This window comes from Uloborus diversus, chromosome 4, assembly GCF_026930045.1.
Source record: "Uloborus diversus isolate 005 chromosome 4, Udiv.v.3.1, whole genome shotgun sequence".
NCBI lineage: Eukaryota > Metazoa > Arthropoda > Arachnida > Araneae > Uloboridae > Uloborus > Uloborus diversus.
In genome coordinates, this window is record NC_072734.1 from 42,339,947 (window position 1) to 42,348,445 (window position 8,499).

An 8,499-nucleotide genomic window follows, 5' to 3' on the forward strand; every position below is an offset into this window, starting at 1 on the left:
ATAACCAGTTTAAACATAATTCATTTTGATATAAGGTACCGCAAGACAAGAAGATATAGTTTAGAGGCCAGAAGGTCCCCCTCCCCTCCACAGCCCTTGGTTTTTTACACATATTTCCAACCTAAATATGGTAAGTTTATATATATATGAGAGTTCATAACCAAACACACACACCATAGCAGGAGGTAATTTCTGGCTACGCTACTGACTAAGTTCAAAAATATTAGAGATTTGCCAAATGATTTATTAGTATGCTAAGTATCCAAATCATTTCTTCATATGTATGTATTAGTTGTTCGGACACCAAAAAATATTGTAACTGTCTTCAAGTATATATAAAAATTAGTGAAAAAGAAAATTTTTTATTAAAGTCACCACACCCAAAAATATACAAACACTGCTTAAGCGATAAATACAATGAGTGTAAATTTGAGCCTGCTTTTACTGGATAACTTAATGTAATAAATAAATGTGTAAGTTCAGATTCATAGAGCTATACTTTTAAATTGAAAATACTCATTATGAGTATTTAAAAAAAAAATAAAAATAAGGATACAAAGTTTTAGTTTTTAAAAATAAAATTAAATTATATAATTTGAGGTAGCACATGTCGAAACAGTTTCCAATTTCCAAAAATGTTAAAATAATGTGCAATGCTGCTATGGTTCCAAAAATAACTAAGTTTATAATCTATTAAAATTAAACAAAAAAAGCTAATCTATGGTGGCGTATGTCAAAATAACTTTCGATTGCAAAAAATATCAAAACATTAACAAGATGCAAAAAGATTGAAATCTCAAACACAAGCAATTTTCCGCGAAGTGCGAGTAAGTTCAATGGTGCCATGGTTTTGAAAAAAAAAGTAGTTTATTATCTATTAAAATTCAACAAAAAATAAGCTAATCTATGGTGGAGTATGTCAAAATAACTTCTGATTGACAAAAATATCAAATTATTTACAAGATGCAAAAAGATTGAAATCTCAAAGACGTTAAGCACTTTCCGCGAAGTGCGAGAAAGTTCAATGTTGCTATGGTTCCAAAAATAAAAAAGTTAATTGTATATTAAATTTAAGCGAAACATAAGCTAATCTAAGGAGGTGTTATGGTAAAATAACTTCCGATTGCCAAAAATATCAAAATATTTACAAGATGCAAAGAGATTGAAATCTCAAAACCCAGCAAGCAATTTTCGGCGAAGTCCAAGAAAGTTTGAAGTCAACATGGTTCCGAAAAAAGAAGTAGTTTTTTATCTATTGTAATTAAACATAAAATAAGCTAATCTAAGTTAATGAATGTTAAAACAACTTCTGATTCTCAAAAACATCAAAATATTAACAAGATGCAAAAAGATTGAACTCGCAAACACAGGGAAAGTAATTTTTCGAGATGTTACATATCGAACACAAGTTCAAAAAATTGCACTGATGAAACATTCTTTCTTTTTACAAGGGCGTACAAACTCGTGAGAAATATTGATAGCAAAATGCTTTGATCTGATGCCATAAACTCCTCCCCCAAACCTCTCCATTTGCTAGATTTCAGATGTTACAGCGGTCGAAGGAGGAGTAATGACGTCAATCTGAAGCGAAATAATACTAGAAAGTCAGGTTCAATAGAAAAACGGCGCCGCGGCCGCATATTCGGGCATAACAAACGTCAACACACAGTATCTTTTAATGTATTGAAAATTTTTTAAATCTGATTTTTGAGTAAAAACAATATAAAAGCGGACTAAACGGACCAAAATGTTAAAAAGCGGTCTAAAGCGGACCATTTGGGAGCCCTGAGATTGAGTCAATCGATTTCACCTGCGCTAACCATATGATCGTGAAAACTTACAGTGCAGCATGCACTAAAGAACTGCTAGCTAAAAAGGAAATCTTCAACATTATGACAGAATGTTCACTCTTGAATGATGGAACTGCTACTCGGTTCCTTTTCTATAACATCCTAATTGAAGTCAGTCTCAATGATTTAGCCACCGAAGTATACAAACAAGGAGCATATAGCAAAGAACTTCGTAGATTTTCTTACCTTAAAGAAGGAGTCAAACATCAAAGTGAATCAGTCCTAGTCACCATCTATGGTACCAACCTCCCTTCTACAATCAAACTGTGGTGTACCAACCACAATGTTGAACTGTATCTATATAGACCAAGGGCACCCAATGCAATCAGTATAATCACAGCACCAAGAGTTGTAAATCAGAAATTGTATGTGGCTGCTGTGCTGAACATCATACATTTGCCTCTTGCGAGAGTGCTACCAAAAGGTGCACACTTTGTCAGGGGGATCACTTGGCTTCAGACAAATCATGCCCTATAAGTACATTGAAGAAATGAATTTCTTAAATATCAAATGTGTTAATTGTTTATCATTTCCCGAAGCCAAGAGTAGATACCGCAAAGAACAAAATTATTCCTTTGCCCCAGTTGTCAGGATAGAAGGAGTCCCAAACCACCAGGAACAGTTAAAGATTAAAGTTGAAAGTGTCCTGAGGCCCTGGAGAGGATAGAGGAAAGATTCAACAAAGTTGTCGAAATTCAATCTAAAATCTTCAAACAAGCCATGAATAACTCTTTCTAGTATCTAAAACATGCTCACCAACGTCTTTTCAAAATTGCCCCTTAGCCCTGAACGTCCTAGGAAAGTCCCTAACGCTCCTAATTCCTCTCCAGCAGTTTTTCTCATGTCGAATCTCTCAGCTCTTTCCCACCCAACCCGGCTCATCCTCTTTCTCCCTCCTCTTTGGTCCTCGGTGACATTGGGCCACTTTTTTCGGGCCCTCCCCCTTTTTTTTGGCTCATTTCCTCCCCTTGGTCTGGTGGGCGTTTTTTTTTGTCTTTTCTTTTTTTTTCGCTGAAGTTGCGTCAATTGTCCAATGGAATTGTGGTAGTATCATGAATAAGCGCCTGTACTTCAAGCAGACCCCCCTTTTAGGTAACAACATTTTTGCTATCCAAAAGACCTTTCTGAAAAATAACCACTTTACCTTTTCCAACTCCATTATTTATCATAAAGATCAAGGAGTGGGCGCTGAGGGATGCCTTATGACAATTATCCCCAGGGCCTTCCTCTCTGCCGAAATCAACCTCGACTGTTTTCACTCCCCACATACTGAAATTCTCGGCGTCAGCATTTGGAACAACAACAAACAAATAAACATCATCAATATTTATTCCCCAAAAGGCAAAATTCAAACTGATTGGCTCGTTGACTTCAATTTTCATCATAACTACTGGGGCAGTTTCTTCAACTCTTTACGATGTTGACTCTCTCACTAATTTCACTATCAACAACAATGTCTGCATTATCAACAATAGCTCCCCCACTCATTGGGCCCCCTCTGGTGTTCACTCCCTTATTGATATTTCACTTTGCTCGATGGACCCCTTCCCCTTCTAAAAATTTTACTTCCACCCTGATCTCTTTGATTTAGATCATTACCCCACCAATATCGTTTTCTCCCAGATTTCAACCTCCAACACCTCCACAACCTACGAGACCTACCAGAAGAATAGCCATAATTGGAAACATGTCATAAACCACATCAAAAGCAACTTCCAGGATAACATTGAATTTCATGATCTTCAAAATCTTTTTACTACATCTCTCAACACCAACAAAAAGACTCACTCAGAACAGAAATCCAAATACCCTCTCTGGTGGACTCAAAAATGCAGTTCCCTTCTCAGTCAAAAACGTAATACCTCCGAAAAGCAAAACTGAAATGTCTTTCTCAACGACTGGCTTAAATACAAATATTTCTTAGCCAACCTCCGAAAAGAGATAAAAAAAGTCTCTCGTAACTATTGGAACAATCTATGCAAAAACCTAGACTCCAGCAAAAATGCCTATCGCATGATCAGAGCCATTGTATCTAAAAGATCCAAGAGGAATACAGAGTCTAACACCATCTTTAAAATTGGAAACACTTGTGCCTCCTCCGTGCTGGACCAAGCCAATGCTTTCTGCATCTACTACTGTTCCCGCCCGTCTCTCCCTGGCATCCCCTGACTCGAATTCAATTCCAATCATTGCAACAATCTCGATAAAAACTTCAGCATACAAGAACTGAACATAGCAATTAATCACATGAACTCTTCTCTCGGTGAAGACGGGATCCCTGCAAAAATCTTTAACTCATACCCGACAATGTTAAAGCCTAGTGTTCCCGCTAGGTCGTTTTTGAAGGGCGCAGCGCCCTGCTCTTTTCCATATCAGCAGAATGCGCCCTGCCCTTCTTTTAGGTCGCGAAATGCGCCCCTACCTTTTCAAAAATAAGAAATTGCAACCTGTGTTTTTAAAAAGATGCCTCAAGCATCCTTTGGACCTGCCGCGAGATCGGGGCAATTTTATTTGTCTAACGATTGTCCGCAAAAACGCCCATGTCTTATCATTGTTCTCAGAATTTCACCCTGAAAACGGCCCCATAATCAAAAGGGGAAGCAAATACCTAGGCAAAGAGGGGATGAGATTCTCAGAATTCAAACAGGCTTATCAGTAGAAAACAAAGGCATGTTCTTTCTTCTACTGAGGGTGGGTTTTTGAAAGGTTGTGGGAAGGAGTAGGGTCCTCTGTTAATGGAGAGATCATTGTTTCATTCCTTCCCATTCTTGGTCTTCTGAGAATCAACAATGAGAGGGAGAATAGGACATTTTCCTAACATTTCAGCCCTTTGTGTCCGTTTTTCGTATGCACGTGGAAATTAGGCTTAGCTAATTTTAGCTCATTGCTATTGATTGTGTAGCAATCTTTTCACATCTGTTTCTGGAAAGTTAACTTTCTGATTGTTTCCTAGGAAGAACATAGTACAAAGCTTACTGAGCTAAAAGGCAAAGGTATTTTTTAAATATCTTAAATTTTTTACCCCTGCCCCCTCCCCCCAAATAGTGTTTGATGTGGAAACATATTGCTTTGACAGGGCGTTCATACAATTCTTTCCTTTTTGCTAAGCATTTTTATTATCTTTGTATATGTGTGTGTGTGTGTTGTTTGATTCATATAACGCCCAATCCAAAGTTGCGGGTGTGACATTTACACCAACTAAATTAGTCATCAGCAAAAATATTTTAGAGTATAGGTTTCAATTTTTATATTTTTCAATAAAGATCACTTGCAGGTACATTGATGCCAATTTGCAAGTTGATTGATATTTTATTTATTTTTAAAAAAATTAATTTCTACCCGTTGCGGGTGTGACATAAAAAGGACATGCATTTTCACCTTGCGATCAAAACATTCAAAACTCTGTGAATTATATCAACTGATCGAACTGTTTTTTTTTTATGTTAGACATTAATACTTAACTAATTATTCTATACAAAAATTTCGATACTCACTCAATTAGTTTCACTGTAAAAAATATTCAAAGTTGCCGTTGCGGGTGTGACACCCCGTTGCGGGTGTGACTTGTGTGGCTAATAAAATAACAACATACACAAATAGTTATCAATCAGACATTTTATGATTAGCACAGTAATAAATAAGAGAAATTGCAAATAACTAAGGAAATTTTTTTTACATAAATCTCATTTCCAATCTAAAATTGATGATTTCAGGGGGTGTTAGTTTTCTTATTACAATGTTCTGTTTCTCCCATGATATGTCTGACTGATTGGGCCAGATGTATACATGTTGTGAAGGTTTTTTTTTTCCAAGTATTCTACTTGTATGTCTTCTCCATCTATTTGCTTGATTTGACCTTTTTTTTTTTTTTTTTTTTTTTTTTTTGAGGTATTAAACAAAACTAATTCTACAAAATCTCCAATAGCATTTATATTACCGAGGGAGATCGTTTCCGACTGAGGCAGCAATGAAACTATCTTCAGTGCACTTTCTGCAGTTAGTGCCTGCCACTTGAATTGTACCCATATCGATCGGTACAACATGGTGTACCGATTGTAAGTTTGGTATAGCTTTGTACAAGGCAGCAGTGTGCGTAAAGCATTTTTGCAACATCTTTTGTGATGTCGCTCTCCGCAGAATAAAGTACTCTGATTTTTTTAAGAGCCTTTTCTGCTCAAATAGCAAAATCCGATGCAGAATTGACTGTTGCTCTACGCTGTAGAACGGCAAGTGACACCATTTTTTTTTGTTACCGCACCAACACCATCCACAGCTCCTTATCTATAAGTCCTTGCAAAGTATGACCATGCAATTTTAATGTTGTAGTCTTTATGGTTGTATGACATTAACAGAAGATTGTACCTGTCTATGGATTGCATTACCAAAGGTTTGAGCTCTTCAAAAAATTGCCATCGACTCTGCTTCTACAGCTGGAGATGGTGTGACCCCTTTTGTCGAAGATTTCTTTCTCTCCCTCTACACTTTCTCTGCCTCTCGTTCTGGTTTTGCCTCTACATTTTCTTTTTTTTCATGGCCACAGATGTAATTTTTTAAAGTAGTTTCTTCGTAATTTCTATTCTTGCTTTGTTTCTTTCCCTTTCTTTTAGAAAATATTCCGAGTATTTAGCTGAGTTTTCTTTCATCTTTTTACGATGATTTCGGAATCTTTCAGTGCTGTTCATTCTTCTGCAAAAAAAAAAAAAAAAAATGTGTAAAGTGAATAAATATAGCACTACAAGTCCCAAAATACATTGTTGAACATGTTTTTTTTTTTTTTTTTTTTAAGTTTCTTGAATTTTTTAACCCCAAATGAAATTAAAAACATTAAGTTTTGATTCATTTAAAACTTTAACTGACAGAATTTTATACAAGGTTTTTTTAATAAATATTTTAATAAAAGTTTTATTACTATTTTTATTATTTCTTTATATTTGTTTTGAATTTGAAGTAAAAAATAATCTGTCCCTAATATTACATTATTTGTTTTAAAAAGTAAAAGGGGAAAAAGTGAAATGCTGAAAGCAAAATTATACATTTTTACACATATTAAAAAAGATAAAATATTGTTTTGGTTTTTTAAAGTTTTATTAAAAAAAAAAAATCTTACCTTATTGAATAGTTGCCTTAATTATAAATCAAGAAATACAAAAATGTTTCTTAGGAGAACCAATAATATAGAATACCAAACTAAATAAATCAACTGCACATGCTCTAAAGATACTAGTTTTGAATTAACTGGGGTCTAGACAAATAAGTCAAAGGCCAAAGGTTAGGTCAAATGTTAAAACATAAGTGCTGTCATCTACATGCATTCCAGAATTACATTTGTGTTTAATTTAAAAAGATGTTGCGGGTGTGACTTTAACTAAATGTCACACCCGCAACAGGAACATGTCACACCCGCAACGCTTAATAACTCCAATTAAAACATTAATTAATTTTTTTTCTGTTTGTTATTCAAAGTGCTTTAGTAAACTATTTTAGAATACAAAGTTTCAAAACTTTTAGGCAAATAAATTTTTCTGTGGAAATATAAATGCATTTTTTTGTTGCGGGTGTGACACAATAATTAAGAATAATTAAATATGCTTACCTTTTGTAGTGAAGATTAGTAGAAATTTCTCTTCAGGAAAAAACTGTTGCTAATGAATGTCAGATTATGTGTGAAACTTTATAGATTTCTAGAATTATTTGTTCAGCTGTAATAGACCATGCAACATGAGCAGTTTTGGTGCAGTCTAGTTCGCACTGATATAGTTCCACTTTAGTAATTAAAATAAGAATGTTAATGACATAAATGAAATTTTTTTTCAATAAAATATGAAATAGTATACTTTTAACAGTGTGTATGCAAAATTTCAACCATATTGAATGAAATTTGAATTTTCATCCTCATGTCCACTTTTTTTTGGATTGGGCGATAACAGATTATTTAAAACACTTATTGACATAATAGAAAGCATACTTTTGACATGCTGGTGCTTTTTCCAACTAAAATGATCTTGCACTGCTTCTTTTTCTTTTATACATATTATAAAATTGATTTTTAAAGAAATCATAAAATTAAAATGCCGGCATATTAAATTTTCACAAAATATTGTCTTAGATAAAAATCTTGGCTTGGCCCAAGCTGCTTATGCCATTGCATTTTAGCAACGCATACATCTGCAAACACATTTGTGTTATGAATTTGAACGACTCCAAGACTAGGAAATAGAACTTTAATAAAGTCTTTTTTGTTTTGCACCTTGCTACAACTGCATTTATGAAGCACTGCATACAGTATTTTAATTTAATTATTCTATTTGAAGTGTAATATATTTAAAGAAAGAGAAATTACACTCATATTGATTTTGATGTCTACTAAAATAATTAATGGCACAATGCACATTACTAGGCAGTTTCTTAGGTAGGAAGGCGTGATCAGTAATTAAATACTGTTCTTCTTAAATTAAAATTCAAAGGATTCTGAAATGCCTACATTTTTTAACTCTAATAGGTAGTTAAAATTATGACCTAAAAAGTATTGGAAAACAGCTAAAGCCCGGTAATCAAAATTATGGCCTGAAAAGTGTTGAAAAACACCAAAAGCCAAGTTTCAGCATAAGCTAAATGTTCCTATGGAGTGTGGAAAATGTGCTTAGCTTAT